Genomic DNA, 23,213 nt, shown 5'->3' on the forward strand with positions numbered 1-23,213 from the left:
GCCTCCCAGATGACTCCAGGTTTAGGGTGATAAGGTCCCACTTTAGGGCTTTGCTCCCTACCAACACCCACAGCTGCTGCCTCAACCGTCCCCTCAACCAGCAATTGATGGAGGCCCTGCCTGGTGCGGGTGCACCTGGGAACCTCCCAGAGAAAATGCCCGCAGCACTGGCAGCCCCTTCCCTGCCCCCGGGGGCCCTCTCCCCACCCTCCAGGATCAAAGGACCCCTCCGAGAGGCAGCCAGAGGAGTAGGTGGCAGAGGAGTGGCGGTCCCCTGCCCACTTCAGGAGATAGTACCGGGGACTGAGGGACTTGGGAGTCTGGGTTTTCCTTCTGGTTAAAAGGAAAAGCTATTACTCCCCCAAAGGGGGCCCTCCAGCCTTCAGGGTCCAACCTGCAGGCAGGCGTCTCAGCTGATGCCCCAGAAGTCCCTCCCTATATCTTGGTCTCCAAAGTGAAAACTGCAATATGATCCTTGGAGTGAGGCATAAAAATATTGAGTCGGGTTTTTTTTTTTACTCTAGAAATTTAAGACTTACCAAATATTTAATAAATGGGTTGACACTGTGCCCTCCCTCAGTCCCAGTTTCAGATTATCCTGAGTCCCAGAAGGTTCTCTGGGAATCCTAGAGGTGAGGGCCAGCTCCTCTGTGTGGGGCATTTAGGGAGCGCCTTCCTACTTTGGCTCCCTGTCAGCACAAGGCTTCATTTGTTCCTAAGTGCTCCAGTGTGCCACCAGTGCGGTTGGTTTTATAAAAGCGATGCCTTATCCTATGATAAACCATAATGGAAAAGAATATATATATATATGTGTGTGTGTATAACTGAGTCACTTTGCTGTACAGCAGAGATAGGCACTTGTAAATCAGCTATACTTCAATAAAAATAAAATAAAATAAAAGCGATGCCTTAAACAGAAGTATATTTTCATACTTTGTAAAAGAGAAGGGTATAACAGGAAACTTTCTGAACCTGCAGGTCTTCTGGGAATCAAATCTAAGGACAATTTGTGCATTTTTCTTTTACAGAAAGACAAGTATATTCTAGACTCTCTGACCTTTTCTATGACAAGTGTTTATTGGCAGTGTGTGACCCCAGCCAATATTTCAGACAAAAAATGTCCTTCTTATCAACCTGTAGGGAACATTTCAGCAGTGAGTGAGAGAGGCACATCTTTTCAACTAAAATATAGGCTAAGGAGAGAGTATTTTGAAACTGGTTATTTGGAACTGTTTCCATCATAAGGTGATGTTATTCCTGAAAACTAAGTAAATATGTCACCTATTAAAAATTCTATCTACACTACACAATTAAAGAAATAAGCTTGGACAATTTTCCAGAGAGTTTAAGAGAATGTTGAATTGGTTGGCTAAAAATATAAAAACACAAAACCTTCCAATTATTTTGCAAGAATAACCAGGAAAGGTGGAAATTTACTAGCTAAATGTCAAATTAAATTGCACAACGGATGGATGGGAGTGAAATACAAATGCCGTGATTTAATGGGCCCAGCGAATGATGCATGTCTATCATTTGGTGACGTATCTCTTACAGCTGTGGCCATTATGAATATCAAGATTCAAAATGTATAAAGTTAAACATTCACTTAGCAAATGATTCAGCAATCCTACTTCTAGGTATTTACTCAAGAGAAATGTAAACACATGTGCACACAAATACCTGTATGCAAATGTTTATAGCAGCTTTATTCACAATTGCCCTAAACTGGATACAACCCAAATGTCCATCAACTGGTGAATGGATAAACAAACTGGTATGTCCATACAATGGAATACTACTTAGCAATAAAAGGAACAAATTACTCATATATACAACATGCATGAAACTCAAAAGCAATACGCGAAGTGAAAGAAGACAGACACAGAAGATTACATACTGTGATTCCAAATACGTGATATTCTAGAAAAAAGGCAAAAGTATAGGGACAGAAATCAGGCCAGTGATTCCTTGGGGTTGGAAGAGGGGAGTGACTATAAAAGGGCTTGAGGGAAACTTTTGGGTGATGAAAATATTCTACGTCTTGACTGTGATGGTGGTTACATGCCTCTATATATTTGTCAACACTCATCAAACCAAACACTTGTAAAGTGAATTTCACCATACATATATTTCGATAAACCTAATGTTAAAAAAAACAGTGCTTAGCATATAATGCTACAAAAACATTTAATAAAGCAAATATTTTAAAGCATAGAAAAAAATCTATAACCAAAGGGAATTTCCTGGTGGTCCAGTGATTAGGACTTGGTGCTTTCACTGCCCTGACCCGGGTTCAGCTCCTGGTCGGGGAACGGAGATCCCGCAAGCCGTGCGGCCAAAATTAAATCAAACAAGGACTTAAAAAAAAAGAAGTATACAACCAAAATATTATCAGGGATAGTCTCTAAGTGGTAAGATTATTGTGATTTTTACTTTTTTCTCTGTGTTTTTTGTATATAAAAGTAAACAGAGGTTTGAAAACTGACTCTAACATTCATACGGAAGTGCTAGGGACCGAGAATCATCAAAACAACTTTTGAAGAGCAAAGTTGGAAAACACTACCTGGTTTCAAAAGTTATTAAAAGGTTACAATAAATCAAGACAGTTTGATATTGGCATAAAAATATACATCATTGGAACAGAATCAAGAGACCAGAAATAGACCCTACACTTTTTTAAAAAACAGCTTTATTGAGGTGAAATTGACCTATAAGTATTATCCTATACTTACAGGACAAGTGATTTTCAACAAAGGCACAAAGGCAATGCAGTCCAAAAAAGATGGTGTTTTCAACAAATACTGCTGGAACAATGACACACCCATACGCAAAAAGGTCTCTATCTATACTTTGCACCATATACAAAATATAACTCAAAATGGACTATAGACTTAACTGTAAGTAAAACATCTAGAAGAAAACCTTTGCAACCATGGAGTAGGCAAAAATTTCTTAGATATAGCACCAAAAGTATGATCCATAAAAGAGTAAATTGATCAATTGGACTTCATCCGAATTAAAAATGTCTGCTCTTAACAGACACTATTAAGAGAACACAAAGAGGAACCACAGACTTGGAGAAAGTATTTGCAAATCATATATCTGATAAAGGACTTGTATCCAGAATATATAAAGAACTCTCAAAACGTAATAGTAAGAAAATAATCTAATCAATAACAGATAAAAGATTTGAGATACCACCAAAAACCTATTGGAATGGCTAAAATAAAGGGACTGACCCTATCAAGTTTTGGCAAGTGCATGGAGGAACTGGAACTTGCATACATCGCTGGTGAAAATGTAAAATGGTACAACCACCAACCACTTTGGAAAACTTGTTGACAGTCTCTTAAAAAGTTAAATATATACCTATCGTGATCCAGCCATTCCACTCCTAGGTATTCACCCAGAGAAATGAAAGCATATGTTTCTCAAAGACTTATTCATGAATGCACATAGTAGCTTTATTTGTAATAACCAAATACTGGAAACAACCAAAGGTCCATCAACAGGTGACGGGATACATAAACTGTGGTATATCTGTACAATGGAATATTACTCAATATTAACAAAGGATTAACTATTTATATGTGCTGCAACGTGGATGCATCTCAAAAATAATTATGCTGAAAGAAAGAAGTCAGACTAAAAAGAGTACATATGATATGATTCCATTTATATAAAATTCTAGAATATTAAAAAAAAAAGCAGATCAGTGATTGCCTGGGAATTGGTAGATGGGGAAGGGGTGGGAGAAGAATTACATGAGAGGAAACTTTTAGGGTGATGGAAATGTTCATTTTCTTGCTGTGGTGATGGTTGCAAGGGTGTATAAATATGTCAAAACTTATCGCATTGTATACTTTAAATATGTGCAGTTCACTATAGGTCAATTATAGTTCAATAAAACTATTAAAAATAAACAGATTACTTTTGTAACAATAAATTCCTTAAAGGGTAGAAATAAGAGACTAAAGTCATTATATTATATTATACATATCTTTTTGTGGTTAGTTACTGTGTGGCCCTATTTAATTATTCATATACTGTTTAGAAACTTTGTAATGTAGAGATTATGGGTATACCATTATAGTTCCTTGAGTTTGGTTTTGTGGTCAGTTCTATAAAAATCTGTATGTCAGACCCACGGCCAGGAGCATAATCCTCTTTTATAACATTGTTTCTGTGGGAAAGTCAAAATTGACTTGCATTACATTTACATAGTGCCTTTCCTCTGCCCCCAGGCTCTCTTTTCTCAAATCCATCTTAAACACAGTTGCAGACCTATTAAAAAAAAAAAAATTAGATCATGTTACTTCCCTGTTAAACCCCTCCGTGTTTCCAAATAATAAAGTCTAAACTTCATAGCATGACATTCAAGGTCCTTCCCAACTGACTCCATCTAAGTCACCAGTCCCATCTCCCAGAACGGCCTCTCCCTTTATGCATCTTGAGCCGTTTGACAGGTGCTTTCACCACTTTGAGCCTTTGCTCATACTGTCCAACGTCCAGGTATGTCCTTCCCTTTCGCCTCACTTGTGCATCTGGAAAAATCTCTCACCCTTCAAGATGCATTTTAAATATCATCCCCTCCTGGGAGTCTTCCCAGATTTCCCCAAAACAGAATTAATCACTCTTTTCACTTCACTCCCATAGCACCTTACATATATGTGTACTAGAGCTCTTACTCCACGGTATTGCAGTAATTGAGGTGCTGTATTACTTAGGTTAGAGGCTCAGACGCTACAACAAAAACAAATAAAACCTCCAAATACCAGTGATTTGAGCAAGTTTATTTCTGTCTCACTTAAAAGTCTCAACTGGGGCTTCCCTGGTGGCGCAGTGGTTGGGAGTCCGCCTGCCGATGTGGGGGGCGCAGGTTCGTGCCCTGGTCCGGGAGGATCCCATGTGCCGCGGAGCGTCTGGGCCCATGGGCCATGGCCGCTGGGCCTGTGCGTCGGAGCCTGTGCTCCGCGGCGGGAGAGGCCACAGCAGTGGGAGGCCCGCATACCGCAAAAAAAAAAAAGTCCCAACTGGCATGCTGCCTCAGCTCTGCAATGCTGGGATTCAGGCTCCTTCTATCTTGTTGCTCCACCATCCTTAGGGTTTGCAGTCATATGCGTGGACCAACATGACTCTCCAACATGTCTGCCTTCTAGCCATCAAGACAGGGAAAGGGGATGGAGAGAGTGTCTCCTGCCTTTCTATGATATCATCCAGAACTTGTACCATCACTTTATTCACATCCCACTGGCCAGAACTTAGATTTATGGCCACATAAAACTTCAAAGCATCAGGGAAATGCAGTTTTATCCTGGGCGGCCACTTGCTTCACTCTACTTCAGGTGTTATATTATTAGAGAGACAAGGGAAAAATGGATCTTGGGGCAAATTAGCAGTCTCTGCCACAGTTCACCCCTTTGGCCACCTTACTATCTGTGATCACTCTTCTTTTCACACATAAAACACGAACATTGTCTTCCAAGACAAACAACCTCAAACACCAGGTCATCTTGCACCCAACACCTCAATCAGATCTGGATGTGGTTACCTGTGGCCTGGAGAGCAACATGCTTGAAAGACACAACTGGAACTTCCCTGGTAGTGTAGTGGTTAAGAATCCGCCTGCCAATGCAGGAGACATGGGTTCGAGCCCTGGTCCGGGAAGATCCCACATGCCACGGAGCAACTAAGCCCGTGAGCCACAACTACTGAGCCCACGTGCCACAACTACTGAAGCCTGTGGGGCTAGAGCCCCTGCTCCGCAACCAGGAAAGCCACCACGATGAGAAGCCCGCGCACCGCAACGAAGAGCAACCCCCGCTCTCAGCAACTAGAGAAAGCCCGCGTGCAGCAGCAAAGACCCAATGCGGCCAAAAATTAAATAAATGAATAAATAAATAAATTCATATATATAAAAAAAGACACATCTGCATCCCACCCTCCTCCAGCAGACAATGATGGAACAAGAACCACATATCACATTTTAAAAACAATTCTTACTCGGAAAATAAAACAATGGGAACTACACAGATGGCCCCAGTCCACAGCAATTACCAAATCATGCTAGTTAGACGTTATAAAGACTCCTGTCCTTCTGTTTTCTAGAAGTAACTCCCTTGTCCACTGTCCTCCTTGGCTCTTGGCTTTGTCCTCTGGGAGACTCTTACTAGGTCACTGACCTCCATAACCATATCTGAAGTGGGCATCAAAGAATATGCCTCCCTCGGGCTCCTGGCCTATTTGCTGAGTCAGTTCCATGTGCAGGTAACTCAGCCAAAGGTCTTGTCCTGACAGAGCTTGTCAGGCTGTATTTTTACTGTCTTCCGTGCTCTGCCCAGACCCCTCTCTCAGCTTCATGGCTGCTATCTTCAGGCCATCTGAGACAATAGGCCAGGGTGGAAAGGGAACACCCTTAATCTGATCTTGGCTGCCGGGCTGGCTCCCACAGTCTGGCAGAGAATTCTCACCTGGGAAAGCTTGAGGAAGGCTCAGGGCCATAGTCTTAACTCCTACTAAGGCTGTCTGTTCAGAGCCAACTTTGGTCACTCCTTCCATCTGGGGTGCAGAAGCAGTTGGCATTGCCAACTCTTCGAGGCTCCCAAATTCCAGACTCTGAGTCAATTTAGGTTGCAGGCAGCAGGCATAGGTGCCCTCAGCAGAACTGTATTCCCTTCCGTCTCTGCTTGAAAACTGGCTAGGTCTAACCCGAGTTCATCTCTCTTTTCTAGGAATCTGCCCAACGCAGCAAGTAGTCAGGACCTCCCCAGTTCTCAAGTTCTCTACAGGCTCAGAGAGCATGTGGTCTTCCCGTCAAGGTACTGATCAAGATGACAGTTTACTAAATCTTCTGCCAGAGCATAACAAGGGTCCCCAACTTCCCCGTCTGCCTATCTGTGTCTGCCCTACCTGACTGTGAAGCCAGTACCACATAAGTGAGTATTTTTTATGACAGTCCTCTACTTCCAAGTAGTCGAAATCAAATACGGAAAAGATTTTGGCAGCTATAACTGGGAGACCAAACATGACAGCAGCTTCGACAAGATGGAAGTTTACTTCTCTCTCGTGAGAAAATCAAAGCTGGTCTGATGGTTTTACTCTGTGACACTCTGCGCTTCTTTTGCCCTTTTGCTTTCCCATCCCGGGAGGGTGTCCCCGCCTACAGGATCCAACATGGTCACCCCCAATTTTCAATTCCAGGGAACAGGAAGGGGGAAAGGGGCTGGGGAGTATGCAATTCAGAAGTTGTACACACCACTCCTGTTCACCTCCCTTTGGCCATGTGGCTACGCTGAGTTGCAAGGGAGACCGTGAAAGGCAGTCTTTACTCTGGGCTGATGTGCCCAGCTGAAAACATGGGGGTTCTATCACAACGAGAAAGAAGGGGAGGCAGTGACGTAGGGGACAATTAGTCATGTCGGTCACAGCCTGTCGTCTCTTAAGAGGACTCTCGGAGGGGCAGAGACCTGTCTCACCATCATCACCTGTGGGCACAGCCAAGTGCCCAGCGGGGGGTCAGTGACTACATGTGTTCAACCTCAAGTTTCCCAGACCATAACCCCATCCCATGACGGCAGCCGTCTGTGGCATGATCGTGTTTAAACGGCATCTTCACTGATGTAACCAGGTGCCCCTGGTCTGTGTGTCTTCAAGTTCTCCAGCCTTCTGGAGTCACCTCTCACGCTCTGTATTCCTGAGGGCTTTCTGAGGTGGGCGGCTGGTTTCTCCTGATGCAGCCGGGATGCTACTCTTTTTTTTTTTTTTTTTTTTTTGCGGTACGCGGGCCTCTTACTGTTGTGGCCTCTCCCGTTGCGGAGCACAGGCTCCGGACGCGCAGGCTCAGCAGCCATGGCTCACGGGCCCAGCCGCTCCGTGGCATGTGGGATCTTCCCGGACCGGGGCACGAACCCGTGTCCCCTGCATCGGCAGGCGGACTCTCAGCCACTGCGCCACCAGGGAAGCCCCGGGATGCTACTCTTCATTGTGGCCCTCAACCCTGCGCCTGGCATCCCGTTTGAGAACTGCCTCTTGCTAAGCTGATGCCAGTCTCTTCCTTCATCCCTGCACAATGTAACAGAACCCAAGGCTCATGGGTGTAGCAGATATTTAATCACATTTAGGAATAATGGACAGTGATTTTAGCATCAGGTGGAAACGACTTCAAATTCAAGGTCACATTCTACATTCTCAAAATGTGTTGGTCATTCCCTACCCGAGGAGCTTCCCCTTGGCAGTATTCTTCTGTTGGCCTCTCCTCTGCCCCACAAGGTATTTTTCAAGCCTCCTCTCCAGACTCCCAACATCACTCTGTTCTCCCCTATTCCTGGGTCCCTTGAGCGCTCCCAGGAACGGTCCTCACAGCATCACAGTTCTGCCCACTTGCTTCAGCTCAGCCTCACCCCTCCAGGCTGCGCTCACAAGCACTCTGTTTTCTAAACTCTAAAGGCCGATCACTGTTTAAGTAAAAGGACCATTAACCCAGAGATTAATCATGCCCTTCCCATAGAAGGCAGAGGAGGCTACAATCCGTGTGAACTTTAGTCACTTTATTTCCTCCCCACTCTAAGTACAAGATCTCATTCGACCCTTGAAACCCCCCTGCGAGGAGAGGTGAGGCCCCTGAGGCCCAGAGGTGTTAAGCCACCGTCCAAGGCCACAGAGCAGCTGAGAGGCAGGGCTGGCCCACACACTGGGCGCCAACGCCCCTGCCTGGGAAGCGTCCAGCATCATCTTGGGTCAACTCGAGTGCTCTGTGACATGAGTCTCATCTCCTCTGTGCGTGGCTCCCAGGGGACGGTGCTCCCTCTTTCTCCCAGACACCTAGCCAGGCTGGGCCCACAGCAGCCTCGTGTGGGCCCACCTGTCCCGCCAACTGAATGAAACGGTCATTGTGGTGAAAACCACAGGGCAACCTGCCTCAAGGATGCTCTCCTTGCCGCATCCCACTAAGTCCCCCAAACACACCCGTTCGGACTCCAGCCTCGCACTCCCTAATGCCCCGTCCCCGCTCACTGGCAGGGCCAGGTCAGTCCCCATGGCTGGGGGAGGTGGAGGCCGCAGGTGGGAGGAGGAGGGAAGGGGAGAGGCTGGGGCAGGGGACCGGACTGAATAGCTGCTTTCTTCTCAGAGGCTCCCCCCACCCACAGTGGTCATTGATTAACCCTCCAGACCAGATAACCCCTGTATGGGAGAAAAAAAATGTGTGTTTATCTTGGGTCATAAAACATCAATATTGACTTCTCACAGGTGAAGCCAAAGGGGAAAGGGAGAGGTGGGGTTGAGGAGGGGGGGTGAGGCTCGCCACCCCTCCCTCTCAAGGCCTGAGACACACTTGCCTGACACCCAGGGGCCGGCCCACCTGGTCTCCTTCCCTAAGGAGAATACTGGGTGATCGGGCTGAACAAGCTGGATCCCACCCCCTTCCACCTCAAAGGCATCCCCAGGCAGCACCCTCCTCAATTATTCTCCACTCTCTGCTACTCAGGGGGGGCCGTTCCCCTTCCCGCAGCCCTCCCCCCTGCCCTGACCCCAGGAGATAAGGGAGTGGTACAGGTCACAGGGCTGGAGTCAGACTGCCTCTGCTCTGCTGTTTCCCAACTCTGGGGCTTGGACAGATGACCGGCTTGTGCCCCAGTTTCCTCAGCTGTCAGATGGGGTAGACACAGCAACCGGTTCAAAGCTCTTTAGGATGATTGACCGAGATCACTTAACTCTTATAAAGAAGCCCTAGGAGCTGGAGCTGCTATCAATAGCATCGCCCTCCCCTTCTCGTTCTCTCTCTGCTCTCCTCCTCTCCCTCCTGTGGCTTGAGATGCCCATCACAAGGTACCTTCGTCCATGCTCCCGGCTGAGGCCTCCCCGACGTGGCTTTGGGGTGAACAGTGCCTGACTCACCCAGGGCCAGAGACCACAGGTGGTCTGACCAGGGCTGGTGGTCCTTAACCCTCTTCCCTCTGGCCCAGGAGTCAACCCAAACATTCTCTCTGGCTGGCATTTTCCATCGGGGGCCTGAGGAAGGGGTCTGTGGCCACGTGCTGTTTGGGATGGGGCCACTGGGTCTAAGAGTCCAGCTCTGTCCTCCTCAGGGGACCTCACACCTGCCTTCCAGGGTATTCTCTCCATCCTCCATCTCCTTTCTTCTTGGGGTAAAGGTGCTGCCCCTGCCCCGCCCTGTCCTTCTGGAGGGTCACAACTACGAGGCTTCCCGCCACCGTGGGCTGGGCCCTCTCTGCACCTCACATGATTCTGGGCTTGGGGAGCAGTGGGGGAGGCATCGGGCTTCTTTGAGCCTCACCTAAGGCCAGGATTCTCTCCTCCCCCGGCCCCAGGTGAGTCTCACCTGATGCTGTGGGAGGCCAAGGCCCCAGCCCTGAGTGCCCTCCATCCAGCTGGCCGGAGGGGGCCCTGTCCCTGGGCACCTGGTCAATTATTAACACTGAGCAAACTCAGGCCGGCAGGCCTCCCAGCAGGGTCAGGACCAGACAAAGGCCCTGCTGTCTCCCTAAGCTGCCATCTTGGTGGGGGGTTACTGGCCGGTCAGTCACCCCATGGTGGCAACACCCCTGCCTCTCCAGCAGGGCGCTGGAGTGGCTGCCACTCTGCAAGGAATTGGCTAGAGACGGGCCCTGGAAGAAGAAGACGATGGGGTGGGGTTTGGCCACAAGCCTGTTTTTAAGCCTCAGCTTCATATTTCCGAGCAAGCCCGGGATGGGAGCTGGGGAAACGAGGGCCTGCCATGCGGCTCCCCAAGGGGCGTGCTTCTGCAGCTGTCAGCCCCAGGGCTAATGGGGGGGTGACCTGCCTCTGAGAGCAGCTCTCTGCCCTCCCCTCTCTCCCGCCTTCCCCTCGCCCCCGCTTCCTTCCTTAGGAAATCTGTTGAGTGTCTTCTGTGTGCCAAGTCCTTCCTTAGTGTCCCCCACCACCTCTCCCCATCCCCCCAAACTTCCACTCCTTCCTGATGCCTTTGCTTGCACTGTTCCATAATCTTGGAAACCCTTCCTCTTTCTCCATCTGAACCTCCTTCCTCTCTCAAGAAGTCCTCCTTGCCCACCCTGACCCCATCCCCCTGGTTCCTCCTACACTGAAGCTCTTACATCATCGTGCCCGGGCTGTTTCCCCAGGTGCACCGTAAGCTCCTTCGGGGCTGGGAGCCGTGACTGCCCCCTCTCCCCACCATGGGCAACGAGCACCATTAGTAGGTTTATCAGAAGTGTCACCCTCAGCCATAAATCAAGCAAGAAGCTACTTTCTTGCAGAACAGCAACTCGGAGGACAACTTTTACCTCAGTCAGAAAATTCCAGATATACAGCAGAGTCCCAGAGTCAGCCTTGCCAGCCCAGACCTCCCTCCAGCTGGCTGCCCAAGACATCTGAGGACTCTTTATCATCATCCCCTTCCTCCCTCACTTCCAGCCCAGCCTGCGTGCTCCCTGGATTGGGAACAGACGAGGACACTCCTGGCTGACCTTTATGACTGCCCATCGATCCCGTCCTGAGTGCAGGCCCACCGCTCCTGGCCCCTTCCTCCCTGCGGCAGCCCCACGCCCACTGCTGGGGCGCCACTGGCATCCTTTCCTGAGCAGCGACAGAGCAGTTGACAGTGACACCCTTTTCTTGCCTGGTTGTCTTTGCCCCACTTTCTCTGATATCCTCTCATCTCTCCCCCTCTGTTCACACTTCCTCTCTCCCAGCCACTCAGCACCGACCCACCTGCCCCTGCCCAGGTGCACGTTGAAACAAGAGTTCACATCTAACCCACAGACTCACCATTGCCTATGAAACACTGACCACCTAAAAGTTCAAGGTGAGCCAGAGCTATTAGAGAGAGGGCAGCCCATCCCTAGGAAGGCTGAGTGTGACAACTGGCTGCTTATTTAAGGCTGAAATACAACGCAGCAGCCCACCCACCTCCAGCTGAGGTAAGGGAATGGATGGCAGCTTGGGGACAGGTGGTGTGGGCGCCAGGGAGGGGAACTTCTTGCTACCAGGCAGCCCTTCTGTAACATATTCTGCCCTATTGTCTCATAGACGGCCTCGTTCTTATCAAACCAACAGCACCAATTTAAAGTCTAAAAAACACGGCAGCTATCCTTGAGGAATCCCGATCAGGGGAGTGGCAGGCGGGGCACTGTGTATCCCAGGCGGAGATGAGCCAACACACACACCTCTTGCCCCTGCTCTTTTCCCCAGGAGCCCTCATGCCCCTAAGACCCCGTGCTAGGGACTCTGAGGTTCCTTTGGAATCTTCCCTGGAGGTCTCCCCTTGGTCCTTCTGCCCCGGGCATCCTTGGTTCCCCAACCCATTGCCCTCCTGGGCCCACCCCCAACTCCGTGTACCGCCAGCACCAGCTGACACCCGCTCTTTGCCTCGAGTGGGCTGCCCCACCCCAAGCACAGGAAAGGAAGAAGTGGAGAGAGAAAGGGCTCTTCAGGTTTTCCTTCTTGACTAAAGACCTAGAGACTGGGAGATACCAGGCACTGTCATCAGCGGAAGTTTCCCCACCATACTGAAAGCTGCTGTAATTTATTTTGTCATTCGTTCACTCAGAGCGAACGCCCTCTCTACCCTGCCGCTCCTGCCACCATCCTGGTTACCCCCTCCCCTAGTGAGGAGCACTGAGCACCTCCTGAGGACATAAGATGTGCGCAAGCCCTTGGGTGCTGCTCAGGGAAGACCCCACAGGGACATTCCCACTGGCAAACGCATCCCCCCTGGCTGGGCCTGGAGTTCCCTTATTCTGTGATGATGCCTCCAAGTGAACCAGCTCCCGGACGCTGACCCCAGCTGAAGGCAGAAACGGAGGGTGGGGGACAGCGAGGGAAGCAGGGACTAGGGGAGAGACAGCAAGAGGCTGGCCATGAGGCTCAGCCAGTGGGGAGGAGTGAATGGAGCGGCCAGGCACGAGGTGAGGGGCCCAGGGAGCAGCAGACCCTCCGGGAGGGAGGCAGGACTGGGGTGCCCCCTTCCACCCCCTCCAGCAGCTCCCAGCGCGGGCTCCCGGCCCCTCCCAGTCCCAGGCAGGGTTTCCGGGCGGGATCCCTCAGGCACCTCGGTCACCAATCCCAGCACGATGGCGCCATCTGCTGTGAGGAGGGAACAGCACGGCTTACTCCTTTAAAGGGTTTGAGAATTTGGGGTGGCAGTAACTCCCATCTTGGGGATCACAGCCTTGGTTCTGGGCCATAGGAAATAGCCTTCAGTATGGCGCCATCTCCCATCACTCCCAGGCACCTCTCAGGTGGCCAGTGCTCTGGGCGCCCAGAGTCTTTCTTTCTCCTCACTTTCCAGGTGCCCACACCGCTACTCAGGCCCACTTGGATAGGGCTGGAACCCTGCCCGTGTCTCTGGTCTTTGGCTGGACCTCTCCTGACTCACTGACCCCAGCCCAGTGCCTCCTTTCTTCGGGCTGACCTGTGGCCGCAGCTGCCTCTCCACCCCAGCACTTCCCGACTCACAGGTCCTCACCACCTTCCAGCTAAAGGCCGGCTTCTACGAGACTGAGCATCCCCCGGCAGGAGGGCAGCAGGCTGGGGTAGGGGTTTGGCTGGGTCCATGTGAGGCCAGGCTGTTGGGGCCACGAGATCTTCTGAAAAGCAGAGGGCTGGGTTTGTGCTCGACCTGGATTAGACAGTTTCTCTGAGATGAGCTGAGACGGCTCAGTCTGTGGTCCGGGCTGCCACTCAGCCTCTAGGCAGGAGTGGATGCTGCCCAGCCTTCTAAAGGCCTCTTGGGCTCCTTCTCTCCTTTCCACCCCTGCTTCTTCCCCCGCAGGCATAGCCCGGGTTAGTGCCCTCTCCTCCTGGACTCTCCCTCTGCAGATCCCCGTTCCCACTGCCCGGACACTCTTTCCAAGTTTCCGAGCAGATCCCTTCATGCCTCTGCTTAAATTCCTGCATAATCTCCCTGTTGCCTTCTGGAAGAACTCCAAACCACCCCGTCTGGCGGGCAGGGCCACATCTCTTCTGGTCCCTCCGGGTTCATCTCTCGACACTCTCCCAGCCGTCCCGCTGAGGCAGTGCCAGGGATGCCTCGTGCTCTGCCACACCTGGGCCTGTGAATGTGCCGGTTTCCCAGCCTAGAACACCCTGCCTTGCTTGGCTTAATCCTCCTCCCCTTCAAGAAGCAGCTCAGACCTCACCTCCGGTGAGAAGCCTTTCCTGACAGCCCCCCGACCCTCCTTAAGAAGGTATGCTCCTCGTACATAAACAACCCTCCAGCTCCGACCTCACAAGAACAGGGACCTGGACTTTGTAGCAAACAGGCATGCAGGAATGAATGAATGAACGAATGCATCTGTGGCCGGGGGTGACAGCCAGGAAGATGGCATGCTGACCAACAGAGGACCATGTGGCCCTCTGGGTTTTCTGCCCTCCCCCACCCGCTAAGCCCTGTCTCTCACCTGACCACCCCATTCCTTGTCTCACTTTTAAGTCCCTCTGGGGCCCTACCCTGCCTCGCGCCCAGAAGCCCCCTGGCAGCCTCTCTCCAGTCTCAGAGTGCCCCCTTCTACACACCCTTGGTTGTCCAGTGAGCACGAATCAGTCCTCTCACTCAGCCAGGCCGCTGCAGGTTTCCCCATCTGACTGGTCTGCAGGTACCAGGCCTCCTTCCACGAGGAAGAGCCACTTGGGGCAGGACAAGGGGGCAGGGTTTTTCTGCCCATTCCCGGGAAGCCTCCTGCTGCCTGACTGGTCAGCTCATGTTGTCCTCAGAGAGCTCATATCACTTCTCTTGGACCTCAGACGTCGCATTTTGCGGTAGGGACATTTCATCTAGCCTGCAATACCATAACATTTTTGAGAGCAGGGACCATTTGGGAAAGTGCGACTTCTGGGGCCAAGTTGTCATGAAAGACATTGCTCGTTCCCATGACTTATTCTGGAGGAAGTAAGTCATCATGTCATGAGGACACCCAAGCAGCGCTAGAAAGAGATCCATGAGTTGAGGAACTGAGACTCCCTGTCAACAGACAGCACCAGCTTGGCAGGTGGGTCCTAGGATCAGATCCTCCAGCCCCAGTTGAGCCTTTAGACCACATCTTGATTGTAACCTCATCAGAGACCTGGAAGCATGTGTGATAATACATGTTTATTTCAGCTAAATTTTGGAATAATTTATTATGCAGAAATAGATAATTAATACAGATTTGATGATGTGATGATTCTCAGCTCCTCAAGGAAAGGTCTGACGGATAGAATTAAAAGTACAGGGGACTTCCCTGGAGGTTCAATCCCTGGTTGGGGAACTAAGATCCCACATGCTGTGGGGCAAATAAGCTCACATGCCACAACTACTGAGCTCGCGCACCTCAGCTAGAGCCCGCGTGCCGCAAACTGCAGAGCCCATGCGCTCTGGAACCCTCGCGCCACAACTAGAGACAGAAAACACGCATGCCACAACTAGAGGGAAGCCCGCATGCCTCAGCGAGGAGCCCGCGTGCCGCAACTAAGACCCAAGGCGGCCAAAAATCAATCAATCAATCAAGAAATAATCTTAAAAAAAAAAAGTACACTGTTGCCCCAGCAAACTCGTACAGACATGATTGTGGCAGGGCTGAAAATCACACACTCCTACCCAGATGGGTCAAACCAGAATCATTCTTAATTTTTCTTATACTCTTCTCATCTTGATCTGATGATTCCTACTATTGACAAGAGGGGAAAAAAAGAAAAGAAAACAAACAAAAAGAAACCTTTAGACTGCGCCTTAGACGTACCTCCATTTCTGTATGTTTAACTCAGTCTCCTTTGAGTAAAATTGCTCAGTTTTCACCCCTCCCTCATCTCCTAGCCAAGATAATTTCCTGGTGCAAAGAGACGTTTACGGACCTCATGGTAGTGGGAAGAGGAGGTGGAAGTTCTGAGTGGAGTCCTCTGCATTCTTACAAACACACACAGGTGGGACAGGGCTGGTCCCGCCTGGTCCCTGGGGCTCGCTGGTTGGGGTGAGGAGGGGTGATGCTGAAGTGTGTGGTCCCCACATGTGGCTGGTGGTACAGATCTTGCCTCTATGGCCGCCGGGACCTAGGACCACCTGGCCGCATTCTTCCCAACCACACCGGAACAAGCAGCGTTCCAAGAAGCCACTTCCCAGACCCCTTTCCTCAGCCATTTCAAACCACCTCCTGGTTGGCACCATATTGCTTTGGCACCATTTGAATCTCTGCTTTGCAAAGGGGAGTGTCATTAAAATTTCCTCCCCACTGCAGTCTGAGTCAATCCCCACCCATTCCTTGCAGCGAGATTTTCCCTCAGAGCTGACTGGGGTTTCTCCTGAGGTTGAAGGATGGTGCCGCCTTTTTGTTTCTCATGTTCCCTCTTCCTTGGATCCCCCTTTCTGGTCCCATTGCCATCAGAAGCAGCTTCTCTACATCATGTCTGCTTCACCCCTGCTTGAAGCCTTATTTTGAATCCTCCCTCCAGTTCAGTGGGCAATAAGCCTCACTGAGAAGGGCTACAGGAAAACAGTAATCACGGGGAGATAAAAACACATCATTTTACATATCTGCATGCAGAGATCCATAGACACGAATACCAAGACCCTTGCCTATCTAGACGCCCACCACAGACACCCTGGGGTGAAGTGGGACCAGTTCAGGGATTTCTCAGTGGTACCCGAGGAAACCCACTCCTGGATCCTTCCTTTTCATGCTCAATGTTTTTCTCTCCCCATCTCTCAAAGGCCTTGGGAGGGAGGCAACGATACCTCTGTTCAGATCTTCCTAAAGATAAAAATCTGGAGGGGTCCTCTAGCTGGTGGACTTCCACAGCTTAAATGCCTCCTGTCCCTTGAGGCTTCTGGATGCATCCCCTCTGCTGAGCTCCAAATCCCTCCATTGGCTGCGCTGAGACTTTGCTAGCTGGTCTCCCAGCGGCTTCTGAAATTCAGCCTGTCCCAAACTGATTCATCCTCTTCCTCAGAAGTACCTGCTCCTCTCTCCCCAGACCCACACGCATCTGGTCCTCTCTTCTCCGTAAACAGTTCTCATCCCTCCCTCCCTCCCCCACTGCACTGGATCAGCCCTCATTTTCTGCTTCCCATCTGGGTCTCCTCTCGCCACCTCCCTCCCAGCCCTTCATGGTGACCACAGGACTTTTCTTAATGGGAAATTAGGTCTTAAGCCCTCAAGCTTAAAATTCTTCCCAAACTCCCCAGTGTCTACAGGATAACAACCTTGGCAGAGTGGCAAGCTCCTTCCCAATGCGGCCTCCCCTGGCCCTTCTGCTCTGATGTTGACGAGCTACTTCACGGGTCCCCAAACAGACCTGGCTCTCTTGATTTGGCCCCTGTCACACCTGGTGTTGGAATGCTCACTCTCTTGAGTGACTGCTGAACCGCTCATTTTTCAAGATCCTGCTTGAGTCACATCCCCTGGGAAAGCGTCCTTCGTCAGACTTAATCACTCCCTTCTCCCGTTACCATGGAACCATATTCAGGTTTCTCCCGGGGTGCCTCTCCCATCCTCCACCGTGCAGCCTGGCCACAGCACCGTCGCCTCCCACCTGGACTGTTGTAAGTGTCTCCTGACTGGTCCCCCTGCCCTTGCCCTAGCCCCTTCCAGGCTACTGCAGACACAGCAGCCCAAGCGGTCCTCTGAAAAAGCCAGTCAACACACATCTCCCGGCTTAAAACTCTCCAGCACCTCCCATCTCACTCACCATAAACGCTAGAACCCTACAGTGGCCTCTGAGATCCTCCTGGCCAGGTCCTCCTTACCTCTGGACCTCCAACCCTACTCACCGTTCCCTCTCCACCCCAGATGCACTGGCTTCCTTGTTGCTCCTGAACTCCCGAGGCCGCCTCCTGCCCCCGGGCCCTTTGCACACCCGCCAGAAGCCCATTCTCATCTCCCCTGTCAGCTTCAAGTCTTTGTTCCAGTCTCACCTTCTCAGGAAAGTGCACCCTCCCAGCCCTGTGAATACCGCAACCAGCCTGTGCCTCCTGACCCCCCTCACCTGCTCCGTTCTCTTTTCTTATAGCACTTTTCACCTTCTAAACATATTATTTAACTTATTATTTATTTATTTATTTATTTATTTATTTTTGCGGTACGCGGGCCTCTCACCGCTGTGGCCTCTCCCACTGCGGAGCACAGGCTCCGGACGCGCAGGCTCAGCAGCCATGGCTCACGGGCCCAGCCGCTCCGCGGCATGTGGGATCTTCCCGGACCGGGGCACGAACCCGCGTCCCCTGCATCGGCAGGCGGACTCTCAACCACTGCGTCACCAGGGAAGCCCTATTTTTTATTTTTATAGTCTGTCTCCCCTTGCATAGATGCTATGAGCCTAGAATACTGCTGACACATGGTATACACTCAGTAATCAATCAGTCAGTCAAAGCTGTTTATTGGTGGGCTCCCTCAGCAGTCAGTGAAGCCCTAGAGATGAAATCCATGCTCAGTCACCTTTGGATCCTCAGGGCTTAGCCCACTGCCCTGGCCACCGCGGGTATACAAGAACCATTTACTTATTGAATGAATGAATGATTGAATGAATGGGGTCCTGCCCCTTTGGCTGAGGGAGAAGAGCAGAGGCCTGAGCAGAGACCCCTCCACACAAACCATGCCATTGCCAAGTCGTTCCTGGGCCCCTCCTCTGCCAGGATCTCCAGCCTCTTCCTCCAGAGCCTTGCCTCTGCCCTTTCCCCTTGGGGCCAGGTCCCACTGGCCGTTTGTTTAGAAGAAGGTGATAAGTTAATCTCCACTCAGGTAAGGTTGCCTGAATACTGCCTAAGACCGGATGCTTTCCCAGAAAGGTTATGCATTGCAACCAGGGACAATCCCTTAACACAAAGGACTGGAGCAAAGCGGTGAAACACCAGGTGTTTCAGGCTGTAAAAGACATCTGGGGCCTGGGCCGAGCCTCAAGCCAGCCCTGGGGGGAGCCTGCTGTGGCCTCTGTACAGGGTGCCTTGGCCTTCCTGGGTGTCCTCCAGAGGACAGGGACTTGCTGCTGGGGCTCAGCCCTGAGCTGAGGGGCAGAAACTACACCCCGCCGCCCCCTTACAGAGTGAGAGTGAGAAGGCCTGGCAGCCAAGGCCCCAGTCTCCCTCAGCCCCTCCTGTCTCACGCTCCCTCCAGGATCTCAGGGGCTACCCAGGAGGTAAAGTGTGGGGATGAGGCTTGGCTCCCCAGGCCTGGGGCGGACCCCCAACGATGTGGGGCTTGGGGGTTTCAGGCTGTTTTTGTAACCACAGTCACGTGTTCCTTCGTGTAACCTGAGCCCCCTGACACGGCATAAGCCTGCACCCCAGCTCCCGAGCCACATCTGCTTCTCATTTCCGCCCAAAGAAAATGGCCCAATTTCCACGAGTCTCTGGCCCAAGCCAAGCCTGGAGCCTCTCAGCAGCCAACCCCACTCAGCTGGGTTCCATTACTGGGGTGGGGGGTGGAGGCCGACAGCATTAGAGGCAATGGGTGGATCATGGCGCTGGACAGGGGGCCAGGAGGCCAGAGTGCTTGGGGTGGCTCTGTCAAGACCTCACTGTGTGTCCCTGGGAGAGTCCCTAACCTCTCTGAGCCTCAGCTTTCTCACGAGTAACACATGTGTTACTCTACTGATGGACGTATTATTAGGACTTGGGGACCAAGGTGGCTCTTCAGGGATAAAAACAACAGAATTTCCCCAAAAACAGAACAGAGAAGGAATTGGCCTGGAAACAGAACCACCGGAGTTGGCCCATGTCAGGAAGCTGGTGGGGTCCAGAGTCACTTCACTACCTGAGCAATGGATTGGGGGACCAACCCCCTTGGTAGTTTGGTAGTTTGGGCCTAAGTCCTCGTGCTGGCAGGCTAACCCCAGTTCTCAGTTCTTGGTCTAACAGCATTTATTAAGCACCTAGGAGGCGTCAGGCCCTGGGCAGGGGTTGGGAGACCAAAGTGATAAATACAACTTCAGCTCCTTGTGGGGGGGTGCCTACCAGTAAATAAATAAATAGAGTCCAACCCAGCAGAACGGAAGAGATGGAGTGAGGCCAGAGCTGGAAGTAACACATTCTATTTCGAGACTTTCAGTGGAGACTCTTAACTTTTAAGATGTTCTTAAGTTGATATTTTTTTCTAATAAAATCTACAGCAAACTCCATCCTCCTTCCAACAAAGACCAGGAGGACCTTAACAAGCACCCTCCAGACACCTCCCGTCCTCCACATTCTAAATCCCAAATCAACTCCCTCTGTGGGAGCTTGTCAGTGACTCCACAAAGGGAGGTCCCCTCCTCCCATGCCGCCCTGGAGAGCCCTGGTGTCACCCTGCCACCTTTGCCCTGCATGGGCCATGCCCCACCGTGCCCCTGCTTCCCAGTCACCGGGCAGCACCTGAGCCAAAAGCCACAGAGGGTCTGGTAGAGGCAGAGGAGGGTGCCGCATGAGAGCCTCAGCTTTGCCCCCAGTGCACAGGCACGAACAGCAGGACAAGAGCACTGAGTACAGCTTCTGGGGACATTGTGGTGTTCTCACCCTGTGAACAGGTCCCTGACAGCACCCTAAACCACCCCCTTGGGAGGCCCATTTTGTAGGTGAGGCTCCGAGAGGCTCTGTAATTCGCTCAAGAACAAGAAGTCGGTAGGTCTGGAACCTCATCTTTCTGACCCCAGGACCGGGGATCTCTGCACCAGCTTGGTACGCCTCTTTAGCCTACGTTAAAAATCCTAGTTCTGTCACTTACTAGGAATGCGACCTTGGGCAAGTTCTCAAAGTCTCAGTTTTCAAAATATGTTTTTTAATAAATCAACTTTATTGAGGAATAATTTACACACAGTAAACGTGCAGATTAAGTGTACAGCTTGATGAATTTTGACGAACGTCTACATGCACGTCACAAACCACACAATCAAGATAAAGAACATTTCCCTCACCGCAGAAAGTCTCTCCTTCTGGGCTCAGTTTTCCCATCCATAAAAGGGGCAGACAAGAGTACCTCTCTCTTGGCGTGTTAGGAAGATCAAATGAGGTAATACTGGCAAGATACTTAGCAAGGCACCTGGCGTGAAGTAAGCACTCACTGCATTGCTTTTATGACCTCGTGCTGCATCTTGCCTCCCTGGTCGCCCGCTGGCGGCTCTGGCAGGGATCAGGGCAGGTGCTGAGATGCTGTCTCAAGCCTCCCCCTTCCCAGTGTGAAGGCATCAGACCACCTAAGAGAAGACTTGGGGGGGATGTCCTGGAAGAAACTCAAAACTCCCGTCTGCCCCCAGGAGCCCCGCGGGGCTGAAGACAGAGGAACGGGCCAGCTTTTGCCCTCAGGCTGGCCCGGAAGATAGGTACTCTGTTCTTCTGAGACCTTCCCATGTCTGTCTCAGGCACTGGGGGCAGGGCCAGCTTCATGAGTTTGCAACCTGTCGGTCACTCAGGACTACGTGCTCAGAAGGCCCTGCACTTGGTTTAATGCTCTGATGTCACCTTCTTGCAATCTTTAATCATTTTTGAACAAGGGGCCTTGCGTCTCTATTTTATATCGGGCCCTGCAAATTATGGAGCACGGGATGATGGCAGTGAAGGCGGGGCGAGCTGGCTGGTTTCCTCCCTAGAGAAGCTGGCGCACACCCCCTACACAGGCATGCACGCGCGTGCGCACGCGCACACACACACTCACCACACACAGTCACCACTTTCACTGTCCTTTCTCTGCTGCTCCCCACGGCGGGGCAACTGGAGGGCCTGGGTCACACAGAGCCCTCAGCCGCCAGGAGGCACCCACAGAATCTGGCAGCCTGCTCGGCCTGGAAACCCCCTTGGGGACAGCTCTTGTTCACAGGGCCTGTTGGCCAGGCCACCCGAATTCCCATCCTCTGACAGTCCTCTCCACCCGCCTCCGCCCGACTCCGCGGCTCAAGTGTGAAACCACAGCTGGGCACCAGCCAAGGGGGCTTGGGTTTCATCACACTCGACTTCCCACACCTCGGCCAGAGGCCAGGGTCTGATGGGGCCGCTGGCCCGAGGCCTGGGCTTGAAGGCAGAGTAGGGGTAGTTGGTGGGTCCCAGTCCCCTCAGCTTCCTATGCATCCCAGAGCGCCCTCTCTCTCAGGCCTCAGTTTCCCCTCCATGCAATCGGACAGGATTCCATAGGACTGGAGCAGATGTCAAGGGGGCAGGGAAGGTAGACCTCAGAGACAAAGGCATTGAGGGAGATTCTAGAACATCACTATGCAGGGCAGTAGTCGCCATGAGCCACAAGTGGCTATCTGAACTTAACTTAAATGAGAGCAAACTTAAATTTCGGTTCCTCAGCCACTCTAGCCACACTGCAAGTGCTCGACAGGGACATGTGGCTTGTGGCTGCCATGTTGGACAGCACAGACATGGAACATTTTCATCAACACAGGAAGTTCTATTGAGCTGTGTCTGCCAGTTGGGAAAACCAAGATGCAGGGAATCCTGGTAGCTTTACTGACCCTGGGGGTGGGTGGGCAGAGGGCTATGGGTGGGATACACTTGAGAAATGCTCTCAGTCGTCTCTGGACCTCAAGAGTGAGGAGATGGACATGCCATAACGGAGAGTCAGAAGTCAACCTCCAAGGGGCACAGAAACTCTCCAAACTCTCCTAGAGTGGAGAGTTGGTTTCTGGGCCCTTCCTGAGTGACTAGAGGCCCCAGAGAAGAAGGAGGTGGCCAAAGCAGGTGTCCTTCCTAGCAAAGGACTCCCAGAGCCATTTGCAAGTAAGAAATGTCATCGCTCCCTCCTGCCTCACCTCTAGGCTTGGGAGCACTTACACACTCTAGAACAGTGGTCTCAAACTTTAGCCTGCCTCGGAATCACCTGGAAGCTTGCTAAAGCACAGCTAACTAAATGAAAACTCGAAACACATACACTTTTACTTTGTTTATGAGTCACGCTGAAATACAGATATTTGGGTTCAGTTCACCTGAGAGTTTGTTCTCGTTTGGATGTCTGGGTAAATCACTGAAAGATATTGGATTGGTTTCACCTGGGTCCCTTTTATAGCTATCAATGGATGCAACGGAGGGGTGATGTGGAGACCTCAGCAGAGAATGGAGGGGGTCCTCGAAAGGGGAGGGAGGGGGAGGGCTTTGCGCCTCCCCTGCTGAAGTTGCCCTTCCTATGCCTTATCTCATCTACTCCTCACAACGTCCTTATAAGTTGGCAGATGTGCAGCTCCGAGAGGTTCCACAACCCCCGAGCAGACGCAGGGTCACTGAGGAATCAGGCTGGACTCTGTTTCTTCTTCCTCCTCTCTCTCCGGCTCTGAATATTTTC

The 23,213-nt window shown here is 51.3% G+C and overlaps 1 long non-coding RNA gene across 4 annotated transcripts in view; it reads right to left on the reverse strand.

The window, feature by feature from the left end:
- Positions 1-23,213, reverse strand: part of LOC109551151 (uncharacterized) — a 168,746-nt gene that overhangs the window by 12,880 nt on the left and 132,653 nt on the right. Inside the window, exon 4 of one of the 4 annotated variants that reach the window (XR_002177864.3) lies at positions 1,690-4,284. The exons of the other annotated variants lie outside the window; for them this stretch is intronic. This is a non-coding gene — a long non-coding RNA (uncharacterized lncRNA). Of the gene's footprint in view, positions 1-1,689; positions 4,285-23,213 lie in introns of those variants that run through there. 4 annotated transcript variants of the gene reach the window in all.

Source organism: Tursiops truncatus, chromosome 14, assembly GCF_011762595.2.
Source record: "Tursiops truncatus isolate mTurTru1 chromosome 14, mTurTru1.mat.Y, whole genome shotgun sequence".
In the NCBI taxonomy this organism is placed as follows: Eukaryota; Metazoa; Chordata; class Mammalia; order Artiodactyla; family Delphinidae; genus Tursiops; species Tursiops truncatus.